This window comes from Saccopteryx leptura, chromosome 3 (assembly GCF_036850995.1).
Source record: "Saccopteryx leptura isolate mSacLep1 chromosome 3, mSacLep1_pri_phased_curated, whole genome shotgun sequence".
NCBI lineage: Eukaryota > Metazoa > Chordata > Mammalia > Chiroptera > Emballonuridae > Saccopteryx > Saccopteryx leptura.
In genome coordinates, this window is record NC_089505.1 from 262,082,171 (window position 1) to 262,099,874 (window position 17,704).

Sequence of the window (17,704 nt, forward strand, 5' to 3'; positions counted from 1 at the left end):
GCTCCTTTGTCAAAGATAATTTGTCCATATATATGTGGTTTTATTTCTGGGCTCTCAATTCTGTTCCATTGGTCTGTATGTCTGTTTTTCTGCCAATACCATGCTACTTTGATTATCGTGGCTCTATAGTATAATTTGAAGTCAGGTAGTGTAATACCTCTGGTTTCATTCTTTTTTCTCAGGATTGCTTTGGCCATTCAGGGATTTTTGTGGTTCCATACAAACCTGGTAAATTTTTTTTCTATTTCTTTAAAAAATGACATTGGGATTTTGATGGGGATTGCATTAAATTTGTGTATTACTTTGGGTAATATGGCCATTTTAACTATGTTGATTCTTACAATCCATGAACATGGGACATTTTTCCATTTCATTGTGTATTTTTATATTTCTTTAAATATTGTTTTATAGTTTTCAGTATATAGGTTCTTCGCATCCTTTGCTAAGTTTATTCCTAGATATTTTGTTGTTGTTGCTGTAATTATAAAAGAAATTGTTTGCTTGTTTTTAGTTCATTTTCTGATGTTTCATCATTGGAATATAGAAAAAAAGTAGACTTTTGTATATTGATATTATATCCTGCAACTTTACTGTATTGGTTTATTGTTTCTAATAGTTTTTTGGTGGAGTCTTGGTGTTTTCTATAAACAGGATCATGTCATCTGCAAAAAGTGATATCTTTATCTTCTTTCCCAATATGGTGCCTTTTATTTCCTTCTCTTACCTGATTGCTCTGGCTAAAACTTCCAGATCTATGTTGAATAAGAGTGGAGAGAGTGGACAGCCTTGTCTTGTTTCTGATTTTAAGAAAAAAAAAGCCCTCATTGTTTCCCCATTTAATATTATATATGCTGATGGTTTGCCATACATGGCCTTTATTATGTTGAGGTACTTTCTTTCTATTCTGATTTTATTGCGTGTTTTAAACATAAAAAGATGTTGTATCTTAATCAAATACCTATTCTGCATCTATTGATAGAATCATATGGTTTTTGTCCTTTGTTTTGTTGATGTGGTATTGATCAATTTCCATATGTTGAACCATCCTTGTGCTCCTGGAATGAATCCCACTTGATCGTGATGTATTATTTTTTTTAATGTGTTGTATTCAAATTCCTAGTATTTTGTATAGGATTTTTGCATCTGTATTCATTAAAGATATTGGTCTCTAGTTTTCTTTTTTTGTGTTATTCTTGCCAGGTTTTGGTATGAGGGTTATGTGGCCTCAAATAAAGGTGTTGGGAGTATTTCTTCTCTTATTTTTGGAAGGTTGTTGAATTTGATGGCATATAATCTTTCATAATATTCTACTATGATGCTTTGTATATCTGTGATGTCTGTGATCATTTCTCCTCTTTCATTTCGAATTTTGTTTATATGAGTCTTTCTTCTTTTTCCCTTAGTGAATCTAGTAAGTGGATTGTCAATTTTATTCATCTTTTCAAAGAACAAGCTCTTTGTTGTATTAATTTTTTCTATAGTTTTTTGTTGTTGTTGTTCTCTATTTTGTTTATTTCTGCTCTAATTTTTACTATTTCTTTTCTTCTGCTGACTTTGGGTTGCCTTTGTTCTTCTTTTTCTAGTTCCTTAAGATATGATGTTAAGTTGTTTACTTGGAATCTCTCTTGTTTCTTGATATAAGCTTGCAATGATATAAACCTCCCACTTATTAATGCTTTCTCTGCATCCCAGAAATTTTGATATGTCATGTTGTCATTTTCATTTGTCCATATATATTTTTTGATGTTTTTATTTCTTCTCTGACCCAGTCACTCTTTAGAAATATGTTGTTTAACTTTCACATTTTTGTGGGTTTATTTACTTCCTTTTTACAGTTGAATTCTAATTTCAAAGTCTTATGATCAGAAAATATACTTGGTATAATTTAAGTCTTCCTGAATTTGTTGATGTTAGTTTTGTGGCCCAACATATGGTCTATCCTTGAGAATGCTTCATGCACACTGGAGAAGAATGTATAATCTGACGTTTTGGAATGAAATGTCCTAAAAATGTCTATTATGGTCATTTGGTCTAGTGTGTCAATTAAGGCTGATATTTCTTTATTGAGTTTCTATTTGGATGATCTATCTAAAGCCATCCATGGTGTGTTGAAATCTCCAAGTATGATTGTGTTTTTGTCTGCTTCTATTTTTAGATAACTTAGTAGATGTCTTATATATTTTGGTGCTCCCTGGTTTGGTGCATATATATTAAGAATCATTATGTCTTCTTGATACAACGTCCCCTTTATCAGTATAAAATGGCCATCTTTGTCTCTGGTTACCTTTGTTGTCTTGAAGTCAGCATTGTCAGATAGAAGTATGGCTACACTTTCTTTTCCTTGAATATTATTTGCTTGGAGAATCATTTTCCAACCTTTCACTATGAATCTATTTTTGTTTTTGCAGTTTAGATGTGTCTCTTGAAGGTGGCATATGGTTGGATTTTGCTTTTTGATCCAATCTGCTACTCTGTGTCTTTTTATTGGTGAGTTCAGTCCATTTACATATAGGGTAATTATTGACACTTGAAAATTTCCTATAACCATTTTATGTTTTGCTCTCTGGTAGCTCTGTGTCTTGTTTGGTTCTTTTCTTTTTTTGTTTCTGTCAGTTCTTTTTGTTTGGTGGTATTCCATACTTCTTTCCCCTGTTTATTCTTTTTTTAAGCTGTGTATTTCAGTAGTGGCTTTGTTGTGGGTGGTTACCATTGGGTTATTAAGAGAAAAATGTTCATATGTATAAGAGTCCTTTGTCTTATGAGTGCTTCTGCACTCCATCTTCCTTTGCTACTGCAGATCTTTATTCTATCCCCTTTTATGTTATTGTTGTCACAGATTATCCTTGTTTTTATTGTGACCTTGTTGAAGCTTTTACTTGTAGTTTTGATTCGTTTTGTTCCTTGAATCTGGTCAAACAACTTCCTTGAGTATTTCCTGCAGTGGGGTTTTCTGGTGATAAATGCCCTCAGGTTCTTTATGTCTGTAAAAGTTTTTATTTCTCTTCATAGTTGAAGGATAAAATACTCAATGAAATGCAAGAAGACACCAATAGGAAACTTTATGAACTCAGAAAACAAATTAATGAACAAAACAAAAACCTCACCAAGGAGATTGAAATTTTAAAAACAGAGATGAAGAACTTGATACATGAATTGAAGACTGAAGTAGTAAGTTTACTAATAGATCAAGACAAAGTTTCCATGTGATTGACATTTTTCATTTTCTTTCTGAACAACGTCTCTGCCTTGTGTAACCATAGTATTCAATTTCTTCATCTTTGATGGCATTTGAGAGTAGTATTGTTAAGAACCCTAACAGCCTGACCAGGCAGTGACACAGTGGATAGAGCATCGGACTAGGATGTGGAAGACCCAGGTTCAAAACCCCGAGGTCGTCAGCTTGAGCATGGGCTCATCTGGTGTGAGCAAGCTCACCAACTTGAGCACGGGGTGGCTGGCTTGAGCAAGGGTCACTCGGTCTTCTGTGGCCCCCCGGTCAAGGCACATATGAGAAAGCAGTCAATGAACAACTAAGGTGCCGCAACGAAGAATTAATGCTTCTCATCTCTCTCCCTTCCTGTCTGTCTGTCCCTATCTGTCCCTCTCCCTGTCTCTCTCTGTCTCTGTCATCAAAATAAATAAATAAATAAAGTTAAAAAAAGAACCCTAACAAAAATAAATAAATAATTATTTAAAATAAGAAATACAATAAAGATATAATTTAAAGAATTATGACAAGAAGAAAAACCACAGATAAAAAAGATTGAAAGTGCCCTGGCTGGTTGACTCAGTGGTAGAGCGTTGGCCTAGCATGCAGGAGTCCCGAGTTCGATTCCCGGTCAGGGCACACAGGAGAAGCGCCCATCTGCTTCTCCACCCCTCCCCCTCTCCTTCATCTCTGTCTCTCTCTTCTCCTCTCACAGTCAAGGCTCCATTGGAGCAAAATTGGCCCGGGCACTGAGGATGGCTCTGTGGCCTCTGCCTCAGGCGCTGGAATGGCTCTGGTTGCAACAGAGCAATGCTCCAGATGGGCAGAGCATCACCCCCTGGTGGGCGTGCCAGGTGGATCCCAATCGGGCGCATGTGGGAGTCTGACTGCCTCCCTTTTTCCAACTTCAGAAAAATACAAAAAAAAAAAAAAAAAGATTGAAAGCAAACAAAAAGATTCAAAAAAAATACAGAAAATAAGAATAAAAAAATTTTTTTAAATGAAATTCAAAGGAAAAAATATAAGGAGAAAAAAAGAAAAGAGAGGAAAAAGGATAAAGAAAATTTGATTTTGAGAGATTTCATCCAGTAGGTGTCACTGTGTTACAACTTTTAACTCTGTGAAGTTCCTGGGCTATCTCCTGCTGAGATGTTGCTGCCTCAATGATGTAGACAGGGCCGCAGTTGCATTGGTGGGTGGGACGTGTTGTGAGGGCTTTATGGCTTAGCCTTATGGCTTTGGGTTTATGGCTTCAGCTTTATAGCTTTATGATTCTAACAATGGTGATCTCAGGCTTCTGGATACTCCTATCACATTTCAACAGACCTAGGGACTGGATGTGGAGCATCTCTGTTCTTCAGGAGAGAGAGCGGCTCTGGAGAGCTGGCTGTGGGGTTTTTCTCTGCCATTCTCCATACCATGAGGTAAGAGAGGTGGGATCTGGGAGGCTGGGGAGGCTACACTTTAGTTTTCTCTGTCTCTGCTGAGTGCAGGCTGCAGGAAGACTATGGGAGCACCGACCATGACCCTGTGCTCTGGCCACTTGGTTTATTGCCCCCTCTGCCTCTCTGTCTCACGGCTCCTCCCAGCAGAAGGAAACCCAGTTACTCAAACCTTCCCTCTCCATACCCCACAGAAAAAATCCAGAGAGCCTGAGCTTCCCTCCTCCCCACAGTCCAGCGGAGAAAAGAAAAATCCAGTCATTCCAGGTTTGTCTCCTCTCCACTCCAAAGCCCACCATGAATGCATTTTATCTTTCACCCCCCTTTTCATCCTGTCCCACCTTTAGACCTTTCAGTGTGTGGATCTTTCAGGTGAGCTCAGCTGTGGTTCCTTTGCTACATTATATTTATTCAATTTCAAAGGGAGAGATTAGGAGTATCACACCGCCATTACTCTGAAGTCATCACCAAACCAAGAGCAATTCCTTCAGTAAGCCTAGAAGATGAATTAGGGTAGTAAATGCTGTGGGAGGAGACTTAACTAATCTTGAGCTTCATACTTTACCAGTTGCACTTAGTTTCTCATCCACGGGACACATGGTCTCCCGCCGCCTAGCTAGCCTGCAGGTCACAGGGACACTGCAGCTGGGGTCCTGGAGATGCTGCTGCTCTGTTGCCATTGCCCAGATGCCCAGCACCAGCATCATTTCTTCCAACCATTCTTTTTCTATTCCTTTGCCACTGTCCTAATTATCAAGCAGCTCTTCACTTTCTTTAGAAAGCCTACCTGACACTGTTCCACCCAGTTTGTGTTAGCTTCTGATCTTTGTTCCCTATGTCATCCTGTACTATGACCATCATAACTGCTACCAACCCAAATGGTATATCTGTTTACTTGTCTCTTTTCTCCCACCAGACTATAAACTCACTGAAGTTAGGGATTTTGCTCATCATGTTCACTCTCATACCTCTGAGCTTAGCACAATGCCTGGAGCATGGTAGGCATTCAATAATTAATTGATCAAATGGACAAGTAGATGGATAATTTTTTTCTCTATCCCTCACACAGCTAGATAGTTAAATTAACAAATGGACATTGGGATAAGTGTTAAAACAAAAAATTATCATAGAGTGTCAAGACCACCCTCGGGTTCTATGATTCACTAGAAGGACTCATAGGATACAGAAAAGCTGTCATAAACACATTTATGGTTTGTTAAAGTAAAACATTACAGGTTAAAATCAGCAAGGGAAAGAGGTATACAGAGCAGAGTCCAGGAAAAACCAAATGCAAGCTTCCAACTGTCTTCTCCCAGAGGAATCTCACAGAGAGCACTTAATACTCCTGGCAACAATGTGTAACAACATGTGCAAAGTTTTGCTAATTAGGGAAACCCACCTGAGCCTCGGTTCAAGAGTTTTTATTGGGGTGGGGGTGGAGTCAATCACATAGATATAAAGCACCTACATGACTGACCTTACTTACTCAGTCTCCACACTCTCACTCAAAGATCAGACTGATACAGGATGGCCCACAGCCCAAGACATAGAAAGTAAAATAAAATAAATTTTATAAAAAGAAAAGGTCTTCACCACAAACTGCATTGTTAACACACACTGGTGTGGCACAAAATCTCAGGTATATAATGATGCTTTTACCAGGAAGAATATTGCAAGGACACAAGATATGGTCAAGAGACAGTTCTGAGACCTTTAGAATATACAGGGTTTGGGTAATCCAGGCCTGCTGAGTTAATCTTTTACTGCTTACAGAAAATGAGTAGGCTGGGATGGGCTACAGAAGACCTTCCAGTAGAAACAAAACCTGAACTGCATATTGGAAAAAAAAGTATCAGCCAAACAATATATAGATAAAACTCTTCAAGCAAGTGTAGCAGAAGCAAGAGCAAAATCACTAAGACATAAGTGAGTGTGGCGCTTTAGGCCACAGAAAACAGCTCATGGGGCTGAAATCCCATCTGCTCACAGACCCTCAAGCTTCCATCCAGTTCCTGTTGCCGCCCTTCTCCCACTTGTTCTTTTCCTCTCCCTAGGCTATATTTTAAAAAACTAGAAAAATGAATCTTACATCATCCTGCATTCTTCCTATTTCTATATTTTATAGTATGTACAACTTTTGCCCTCAGTCTCACAAAATAATTTCTTTCAAAGTATTGTCTGTATCTATACTGCAACTTAAAACTATTTATTATTTTCTTTAATTCTTATAATAATGTTTTCTAGAGGCCATGAGAATACTCTACTCTAGTTACTTCCTGAGTAGAGGAAAATGATAAGATAGCAGAAAATACTGGAAAAGAGGAATAAATTAGTATCTCAAAATATAATCTCATTATCTTTGTACATCTTCTTGAAATTTTCTCAAAAGAAAGCAGTCTTCCATATTATTTCAATTCCTCATAGTACATAGCTTAAGAATTTATATTAGGCGAAATCTGCATGGCCATGCTCTCCTATTCTCTACAATTAAGTAAAATAATAAATGTAAAAGCAGTATACTACCTATAGTCAACATAATCTATAATAAATTATTGTTGAAACTGAACCCTAATGCTTTGAATACCAATTTGAAATTTACCTCTTCATCAAAAGGGGTAACCATCTGAATGTGTACAGAATTCAAAGTTTAAATGAAGTATACCTTCATAACAGTCAAACAACCAAGCTTTACAAAAGCAAAAAACTAAAACTAAAACTTTCCGGGCCCTGGCCGGTTGGCTCAGCGGTAGAGCGTCGGCCTGGCTTGTGGGGGACCCGGGGTTCAATTCCCGGCCAGGGCACATAGGAGAAGCGCCCATTTGCTTCTCCACCCCCGCCCCCCCCCTCCTTCCTCTCTGTCTCTCTCTTCCCCTCCCGCAGCCAAGGCTCCATTCGAGCAAAGATGGCCCGGGCGCTAGGGATGGCTCCTTGGCCTCTGCCCCAGGCGCTAGAGTGGCTCTGGTCGCGGCAGAGCGACGCCCCAGAGGGGCAGAGCATCGCCCCCTGGTGGGCAAAGCGTCGCCCCTGGTGGGCGTGCCTAGTGGATCCCGGTCGGGCGCATGCGGGAGTCTGTCTGACTGTCTCTCCCCGTTTCCAGCTTCAGAAAAATACAAAAAAAAAAAAAAAAAAAACCCAAAAACTTTCCGGAAGAAAATATTGGGGGAATAGAAAAGGTTAAACTCTAATGGGGAAAGTGGAACAAACCAACTATGACAAATTAAACTAAATTAAGTATCTAAGGCCAACACCAAATTAAATGAGGCCTAGTGAGAACAGAGCATAGGCCTAAAAGAAATCATATATGCACTCTTCACCTAGCTTTTTGTTGTGAGTCCATGTGAATCAGTATTTAAAGAGGAAAAAATGAGCAGTCATTAGCTCTAGAAATTGCTCTATAGAAATCCCTCACATAGCCTGAGCAGTAGGTGGTGCAGTGGATAGAGCATCAGCCTGGGATGGAGAGGACCCAGGTTCAAAACCCCAAGGTCGCAGGCTTGAGCATGGGGTCATGGGCTTGAGCATGGGATCATGACCCCATGGTTACTGGCTTGAGCCCAAATGTCACTGGCTTGAAGCCCAAGGCTGCCAGCTTGAGCCGGGGTTACTGACTTGAGCAAGGGGTCACTGCCTCAGCTGGAGCCCCCCCCAGTCAAAGTACATATGAAACAGTAATCAATGAACAACTAAGGTACCTCAACAAAGAATTGATGCTTCTCATCTCTCTCCCTTCCTGTCTGTCTGTCCCTGTCTGTCCCTCTGTCTGTTTCTCTCACCTACTAGAAAGAAAGAAAGAAAGAAAGAAAGAAAGAAAGAAAGAAAGAAAGAAAGAAAGAAAGAAAGAAAGAAAGAAAGAAAGAAATCCATTACATAATGGGATAGGTTCCACAAATATTTAGTGGTAATGAGAATGATGCATATTGGAAGCAGGAAAAAAAGAAAAAGGAATTGTTTAAAGAAAAAGAAAATGCAAATGTGTATTTCAAACAGAGATTGTGTGAACTTACTTATTTTGAACCTGTACCCTAATACTTTGAGTACCAATACTATATGAATGACTAAAAAAGACAATAAAATATTAAAGTTAATATTACTGCTCAACTTCAAAGACTCTAACAATCTCTTCATTAGATTGTTGCATGTGTATAACCACAAAAAGAGAAGTTTTATTTTAAATGTAAACACTTCAAAAAATAGCACGTGATCTTGAACATCATCTCTTTAAAAGGCAGCAAGCTGTGAAAATAAAGGCTGTGATTTTAATGAGACTTAACAATGATAATGTAAAGCTACTTTGTACACAATAGTCCTTTACTAGCAACAGCTCATGCCTGTCTGCAAAGCTTCCTTTATTTTAATAGAAAGCCAAGTTATTCCAAGGCATTCTAAATTTGGATTAACACTATCATCTTATGCAATGAGCAAAAACTCAAATGCATGGATTGCTTCTCTCCTGATCAGTCTTTTGTGTGAATCAAAGGGAGAAGGAAAAAATTGGGTGAGGGATGGCTCATTATTCCTGAGCAAACATTAAAGTCAGCCTATTCCAAAATCAGATCAAAGATATAATTATTCTGTTAAGAAAACACAGAACAAATTCAAGGAGAAAAAAAAAATGTTAACAGGGTCTGAAATTCCCACTAGCATAATTAATCAAAAATAACTGCAAAAATATCCTCCAAATTATAATCCACATTAATTACAAGTGACAAACACATTTAATATAAACCATAATGGTCTGAACTAATTTGACTGAGCATACAACGCAGTGTGGACAAAGTCAGGCTTTCGTGCTCAATTACTGTTCCTTCGTGCTGACTTTAAAGAAACTGATTTGTGAGAAGGATGAATGATCCCACTATCCCAACATAAATATTTAAGTAATCCAATGGGGGGGTTGCATTTAGTCAGTATCCTAAAGATACACAAACATACATATGTCATAAGTAAATTGATTCTATTCATCACAGTTTGTAAAACTGTCTCTGAAACAGTTTATGACAATGAATGAAGGCATCAAGAGTGTGGTCAGCACAGGAAAATCCCTCCACTAGAAAAAAATGACAGTGACTAGACGTGTTAGAAGTAATAAATACCCATAATGCTGATTGGAAGTATCGTGATGCAGAGAAACACCCATAAGACTGGGGGTCTACATATTGATCCTACCTGTTTTTCTCTTTTAACATTGTGTGTGTGTGTGTGTGTGTGTGTGTGTGTGTGTGTGTGTGTGTGTGTGTGTGTGAAAGAGAGAGAGAGAGAGAGAGAGGGAGGGAGACAGGAAAGGAAGAGAGAGGATGAGAAGCATCAGCTCATAGTTGCTTTCACTTTAGTTGTTCATTGATTGCCTCTCTATGTGCCTTGACCAGAGCCAAGCCAGTGTCCAATGTTCAAGCTAGCAACCTTGGACTTTTCAAGCCAGAGACCATTGCACTGAAGCTAGCAAACTCTGAGACCATAAGAATAATACCCCAGCTCAAGTGAGTGACCCCGCACCGAGGAGCCCACACTCAGAGTCAGTGCCCTAGGGGCTTCAAAGCAGCAACCCAGTGTTCTGAGTTGAGGCTTTATCTGCTGCACCACCACTGGTCAAGCCTGAGTCTGCCTATTTTCTTGTTTGTCTTCTAAATTTTTATTTATTGGTTTTTAGCAAGAGAGTAAGGGAAAGACAGGGAATGACAGGAACACAGATATGTTCCTGTATGCGCCATGACCCAGGACCAAACTGGCAACCTCTGCACTTTGGGATGATGAGCTACCTGGCCAGGGCTGAGCCTACGTGTTTTAAGATATGGGGAAATTATGGGTGATCCCCTCATTGGGGCAGACCTCTTTCTGGTTTTCTTTTATTGGGATTGAGGGAAATTTCAGTATACCTAGAGACAAAGTCAGTTGAGAAGGTTTTTACCATAGCTTATTCTCCTCCAAAATTGTAACAGCAAGTATTACCCATGCTTTACCTAACCTGCTCCTACCCTCTGCCTTAAGGTGGGAGTTTTTAGTTATCCAAACAAACCAGAGTGAAAACTACTCAATTCACTTTATTCCTGGGAAGATAGAGATGTCTGCTACCTGTACCACAAGTCTGGGTGACCATTCTAAAGGAGAAAAGTGTGCAAACCCCTGTTACTGCTTTCCTCATAGCAAAAAATGTGGGCCAGTGGTGGTATCCAGTTAGAGCTTTCTTAACTAAAGAAGCTATGACAATGAGGAATAGGTGTTTTCTTGCTTTCTTAATTAAAGAAGCTATGACAATGAGGAATAGGTGTTTTCTTAAACCTTCTCTCTCCCCTGTTATGTTCAGTACCTGAAGCCTGTGAATTAAAACAACAAAAGACAGATTAACAAGAAACCGAAATATATATTTCATTTAAATTAACAGAAAAAAATTGAGAACCCAAGTAGTGGTTAGATTCAAGGGCTATACCATTTTAACAAAGGGGGATAAATTGTAGAAAGCAACTAGACAAAAGGAAAGGGGTGGTTGAGGTTTCACAGAAATCTGGAAGCACCCCACCTTCATAACAATAATAACAGTAACAACAAAGCCAGGCAACCTAAAGATTCATAGCCCTTCTAGAACCCATCAGAGAGTTAAAGTGACAGAGCAGTCAACTAATGTAAATTCTAAGGGAAAATAAGAATTTCCAAAGAGAGACAAGACACGAGCTCTTGCTTACTTTGTACAGTCATCAGCAGACATTGATAAGAAGAATTCAACTAAATTTTAAAACCAACTTCTAAAACCCAAGTGTGGGCTTCTAAGGGAATACAGAACCCCTGAAGGCTGCAGACACAAGAGGAATTCATAGCCACTCACAGGCTCTTCCCTGTGGACCTCACTGGGTGCTCACACAGAAGACTAGGGTAACAGCAAGAGTCCTGAGAGTATGTCCCTCGTGGTGCCTTGAAAAGGAGGACAACAGCTAATGTGGGAAAAGCAGAAGCTTCACTATCTGCTTTTCTCTGCTCTTTCTCTCCACTGAAATATAGGCTTTATGTGCTATGGGAAGTAACAAATACTGTCACCCTTAAAACACTGGGAATGGCCCTGACCGGTTGGCTCAGCGGTGGAGCGTCGGCCTGGCGTGCGGGGGACCGGGATCGATTCCCGGCCAGGGCACATAGGAGAGGCGCCCATTTGCTTCTCCACCCTCCCCCCTCCTTCCTCTCTGTCTCTCTCTTCCCCTCCTGCAGCCAAGGCTCCATTGGAGCAAAGATGGCCCGGGCGCTGGGGATGGCTCCTTGGCCTCTGCCCCAGGTGTTAGAGTGGCTCTGGTCGCGGCAGAGCTACTCCCCAGAGGGGCAAAGCGTCGCCCCCTGGTGGGCAGAACGTTGCCCCTGGTGGGCGTGCCGGGTGGATCCCGGTCGGGCGCATGCGGGAGTCTGTCTGTCTGGCTGTCTCTCCCCGTTTCCAGCTTCAGAAGAAAAAAAAAAAAAAAAAAACACTGGGAAAACCCATGGCAGATGGAAGAAGGAACAGACATAATCCTTTACCTCTGGGGAAGGGGCAGAATACATGCTGGGCCCAGATTTACAATTGGGAGAGAGGCATGAGCACTGAGAATGCTACTCCATCCCACATGCAGGTACGTAGTACCTTCCCAGCAGAGAACAAAACACCCTTCTCCTCCCACCTCCAGGGTAACAAACTTTTAGCAAGGATTGATAGTTTCTACTGGTGGGAGAGAGGAAGGGTGTGGAGAGAGAGCTTCTCTAAGGAGCAGTTAAAGGAAACAGGAAACTCAGATGAGTTCTGAAGAGAACTTAATGAAAGGACTCTTCACAAAGGGGAAGGTAGATTATGAAATTAATAATGAGGAATGCTAAGACACTGAATGACGAACAACAGTGGAAAACTGTTAAGGCTTGAAGCAGCAGAGAAGAAACAGTGTAATTGGAGTCATAGAGCCAAGGAAGCAAGGCCACCTGGCAGGTGCATTAGTGACTGTCGGGAACCGATCCACAACTGCTGGCTAACAAGGTCACAGCAGAGAAGATCCACAACTGCTGGCTGACAAGGTCACAGCAGAAGATCAAAAACTGCTGGTTGACAAAGTCACAGCAAAGACCAATGGCTGCTGGTTGACAAAGTCACCGCAGTGAAGATCAATGGCTACTGGTTGACAAAGTCACCGCAGAGGAAAAGCACAATGATACTTCCCCCTTTGACCTTTTGAATTAATCTGGCCTTATATTCCCCCTTTTCTGGGTGTGTGCTATCATTTATGGCACAGGAATAATGGTACCGTGCTTTCCCTGTAGAGTTGTAGTAATTTCTTTGGAAATGAGACAGGGTGTGAGTTCCACAGAAAAGCCTGTAAGCCCCTTTGTCTGGGCTCATAGACATAAGAGGCTGGCTATGATATCCCTCGTAAAGGGTTAAGTTTGTAGGAGAATTTCTTCTTATTAATCATGTTAGAAAAAATAGATTGTGACTTATGAATAGGTAGGAAACAGTAACTATACACAGAAGCACCTTTCAGCCTTCACTTAATTCATTACTTTACCTCCCTAGCCTTTTCATGTGGTGGAGTAGAGAACTTTCCTTTCTTCTTGCATACCTGACCTGCAGGTGGTGGAACACTCTGAGAAGAATAAAGTTAGAACTTAACTATTGTATGAATATAGTAAATAAATAAAATTTGACTAGACAATAGGATCTTAGGTAAGGTAGAGTTATTAATCAGTACTGACCTTTTAGAAGTTTGTACCAATATTGTTATTGCTGTTCAAGTTATTGTATAACTGTACTTTGAATGACTTACCACCTGATTTATAGCTTATAGAAATGAATTAACTGTTGCCTAGAAATATGTAACCATAGTGAAACAAAAACAATGATTAATCAATGTATTCTGAATACCATGTGATTGTAACTTAGTGTGTATGTATAAAAGTAAAGTTAGATCAGCCATTGGCAGAGATGCCTGGCAGTAAATGCTAACGAGAGAATAAAGAGAAAAAAAGAATTCGGCTCTCTCACTCGATTCGTGCCGACGCCGTCTCTTCCTGTGGGACCCCTGGATTCCCCCCGGGGCTGGACTCCGGCAAGTGACAGGTTAATGCAGTCACTGCCACACCATAAGGAACTATGGATTTGTATTTTTAGTTTCTCTCTTCTCTTGCCCTCTTATCTCCTACTGGTGTCTCCCATTGCCTGACCCAATGAAAATTCAGAAAGCCAGGTACCTAAGATGTTGCACCCATAAATCAGTCCCTACAGCACAGAGCAGAGCCTAGAAGGGTAGAGAATGAATAGAGGGGGTACAAATGGAAAACAACTAACATAATACATCTTAGCTTTCCTCTTGCATCAACACTGACTCAGTCTCCATAGCCTTGTCAGCTTCTCTTTCTTTAGAACTCAGACCCAGGGCTTCTCCTTTTTTCTTTCTACCCTTTCTCTAAGTAATATCTGTGTTTCTATGGCTTGGAATGTCATTAGGATGCTGATTACTCTATTATTTATATTACTCTAGTCCTCTCCTTAGTACTACACTCAGATTCAATTGTCTTGACAGCTACTCTTGGGTGTCTCAGACACTGTATTTCCAACCCATCTAAGCCTGTTAACAGTCTTAGTTCCTCTCTTCCAGTGTCCATTCACCAAGTCCTACAATTCCAAAATACATTTCAAATCTGTCCATCCTTTCTCTTTGTCACCCTTGCCACCATATTAATCCTGATCTCTGCATTTCTTTCTTGTCCTCCTCCAATCCATTCTGGACTCAGCAGCCAGAGGGCGCATCCTAAAATGTAGACTTTCTATTTCCTTGTTTAAACTTCCCAGTGCCTTCCTGTCCTGCCTTATCTTTGCCACACTCTTGCTTACTACTCAAGAGCCACAACGGCTTTTCCATGTCTTCACGGAAGTGAAAACCTTTCCTGACTCATGGGTAACGCTCCCCTCACAACTTGTTGCACCCACCTGGCTCCCAGGTTTCAGAAGCTATCTACTTCTCGTCTTTCAGGGTGTCCTAAATGTTTCCTCTTCAGGAAGGCTTCCTTTAGCCACCTTATTTGAAGTTCTCCTTCCTCACATAATTCTCTATCTTTGCACCTAGCTTATTTCCTTCTTAGCATTTCTTTTATAAACTAATTTTTCTGTTTATGTGTTCGGTTATGTTTTTTAAGTCTCTCTATACTAGACTGCAAGCTCAATAAAGCAGGGATTATTATGCCCTATGACTGTCTCAATACCACTATCTCCCCTGAACCTAGCATAGTGCTTGGCATAAAACAAATATTAAATAAATTCAGGGTTGGGAAAAAATAGGTATATACCTGTGAGTATGTGAAACACAGAGTTTATTCTTGTATTATTATTTATTAATTATTGATTATTTTCCATACAAACAACTGTCAACCTACATTTGCCCTATCCTATATTGTAACATCTTATGCCTATGTGCCAGGAACTATGCTTAGCTCTAGAAAAATAAGATTGCATTTAAATCTACCTAAGAACCCTAAGAGGTTATTATTATTATTATTATTATTATTCTCATTTTACAAATGAGGAATCTGAGGCATAGGAAGGGTAAGCAATTTACCAAAAGCAACATGTTTAGGAAGTAACAGAAATAATTTTCAAACCTAGATAATCTCATGCAGAGTTAGCATTTTTAACCACTATACAGTACACACTGCCACATTAATCTCCAATGATGAAATAACAGCCTTGTGAATTGTCGGTCAAATCAGTTGTTAATATGATATATATGTTTGCTTGCTTGTAGTTTGCATTGGGTGTGGGAGACAGGCTGTAAGCCGGCAAAGTCATTATAGCCTAAGACTTAGTTTTTGTTTTTGTGTTTTTTTTATATAATAATTTTATTTTTTTAATGGGGTGACATCAATAAATCAGGATACATATATTCAAAGATAACATGTCTCTTAGTCTCACTTTTATGTCCCACCTACGTATGGAATAATGCAGTTCCTCGTTTTTTCTGATTTACTTATTTCACTTCGTATAATGTTATCAAGATCCCACCATTTTGCGGTAAATGATCCGATGTCATCATTTCTTATGGCTGAGTAGTATTCCATAGTGTATATGTGCCACATCTTCTTTATCCAGTCATCTATTGATGGGCTTTTTGGTTGTTTCCATGTCCTGGCCACTGTGAACAATGCTGCAATAAACATGGGGCTGCATGTGTCTTTACGTATCAATGTTTCTGAGTTTTGGGGGTATATACCCAGTAGAGGGATTGCTGGGTCATAAGGTAGTTCTATTTTCAGTTTTTTGAGGAACCACCATACTTTCTTCCATAATGGTTGTACTACTTTACATTCCCACCAACAGTGTATGAGGGTTCCTTTTTCTTCACAGCCTCTCCAACATTTGCTATTACCTGTCTTGTTAATAATAGCTAATCTAACAGGTGTGAGGTGGTATCTCATTGCAGTTTTGATTTGCATTTCTCTAATAACTAAAGAAGATGAGCATCTTTTCATATATCTGTTGGCCATTTGTATTTCTTCCTGGGAGAAGTTAAAGAAGTTTTTTGTTTGTTTGTTTTTGTTTTTTACAAAGACAGACAGAGAGTCAGAGAGAGGGATAGACAGGGACAGACAGACAAGAACGAAGAGATGAGAAGCATCAATCATTAGTTTTTCATTGCACATTGCAACACGTTAATTGTTCATTGATTGCTTTCTCATACGTGCCTTGACCGTGGGCCTTCAGCAGACTGAGTAACCCCTTGCTGGAGCCAGCGACCTTGGGCTCAAGCTGGTGACCTTTTTTTTGCTCAAACCAGATGAGCCCGTGCTCAAGCTGGCGATGTCGGGGTCTCGAACCTGGGTCTTCCGCATCCCAGTCCGATGTTCTATCCACTGCGCCACCGCCCGGTCCTAAGACTTAGTTTTAAGACTAAGTATTTCCCGTCCTTTTAATACTAAGATCTTTTCAAAACTAAGCTTTTTCCCCACACCCTTGACTGTTGCATGATGTGGAGTGGTGCACTCTTATGAGGAATCCCATTTATGCCTTAGATAAGTGACTTTGTATCAAAGACTTCCTTATTTGTATATTGGCTTAAAGGTTTTGATTTCTACACTATAAAATGGGGCAGACCAGAAGCTCTCTCTCTCTCTCTCTCTCTTTCTCTCTCTCTCTCAGTTCTTGAAACTAGCATTGCAAGGAGAAGCAGCCAAGATGGCAGAGTGCTGAAGGAGAAACCAGTTTGTGCAGAGAGAAGGAGATGGGGAACAGAGGTGAATAAGGCTGGTGAGGTAGAACTTTTGATTCTAGGAATACTCAGATAAGTCAGTGGCTTTGGGAGCCCTGAATGGAAAAGGAAGTGTTTTCCCACTATGTGTATTTCTTGCCCGCTGGGTGCAAGCTAGGATTAAAGGTAATGGCCCACCAGTTCTTGGCTCCATTGTTTCATTAGTGTCTGTCTAAATCAAATGTAAACCTGCATGGGCCAGGCTGCTGTGATGGTGGCCGCAGCTACTGGCCTTACAGGGTAGTAATTTACAATCCTTTTATTGTAAATTATACTAAATATGTACTAATGATGAGACATATAAAATTGTATAATCTGCCAAATACAAAGACTTTCTTTTTGTACCAAGGATCCGTGTGGAAAAATATTTTCCAAGTTAGAAATGTATATGTTATTTCAAGAGTCTTTTGTTCATTCTACTTTTTATTTTCTATTTCATAGCCCTGTGATGTTGAAATCTTTAACTATTAGCGGATATGTAATTATTATTAATGTAATGATTATTAATGATATCTTTTTATATGGTGTATAAATGTTCAGCTTATTATCATTTCTGAAGCAGTTAAAGTGGTAAGGTCCAGTCTGTTCATGAACTGTGGACCGTAGAGGCAGTATTGTTCAATGATAAGTCACCAAACCCAGAGTGACAAATATTAGTATTGATTGGCTTAACAGTAGAATTCTCAACATAATAGGTGGAAGGGAGAAAATAGATGACTAATTGTGGTAGTAGGCAACATTTAAGTTTTGTGCCCAGATTAAAAGGATTTAAGGATGTGAACAGAAGTCTGTTTCTCTTGAGCTTTTTAGACATA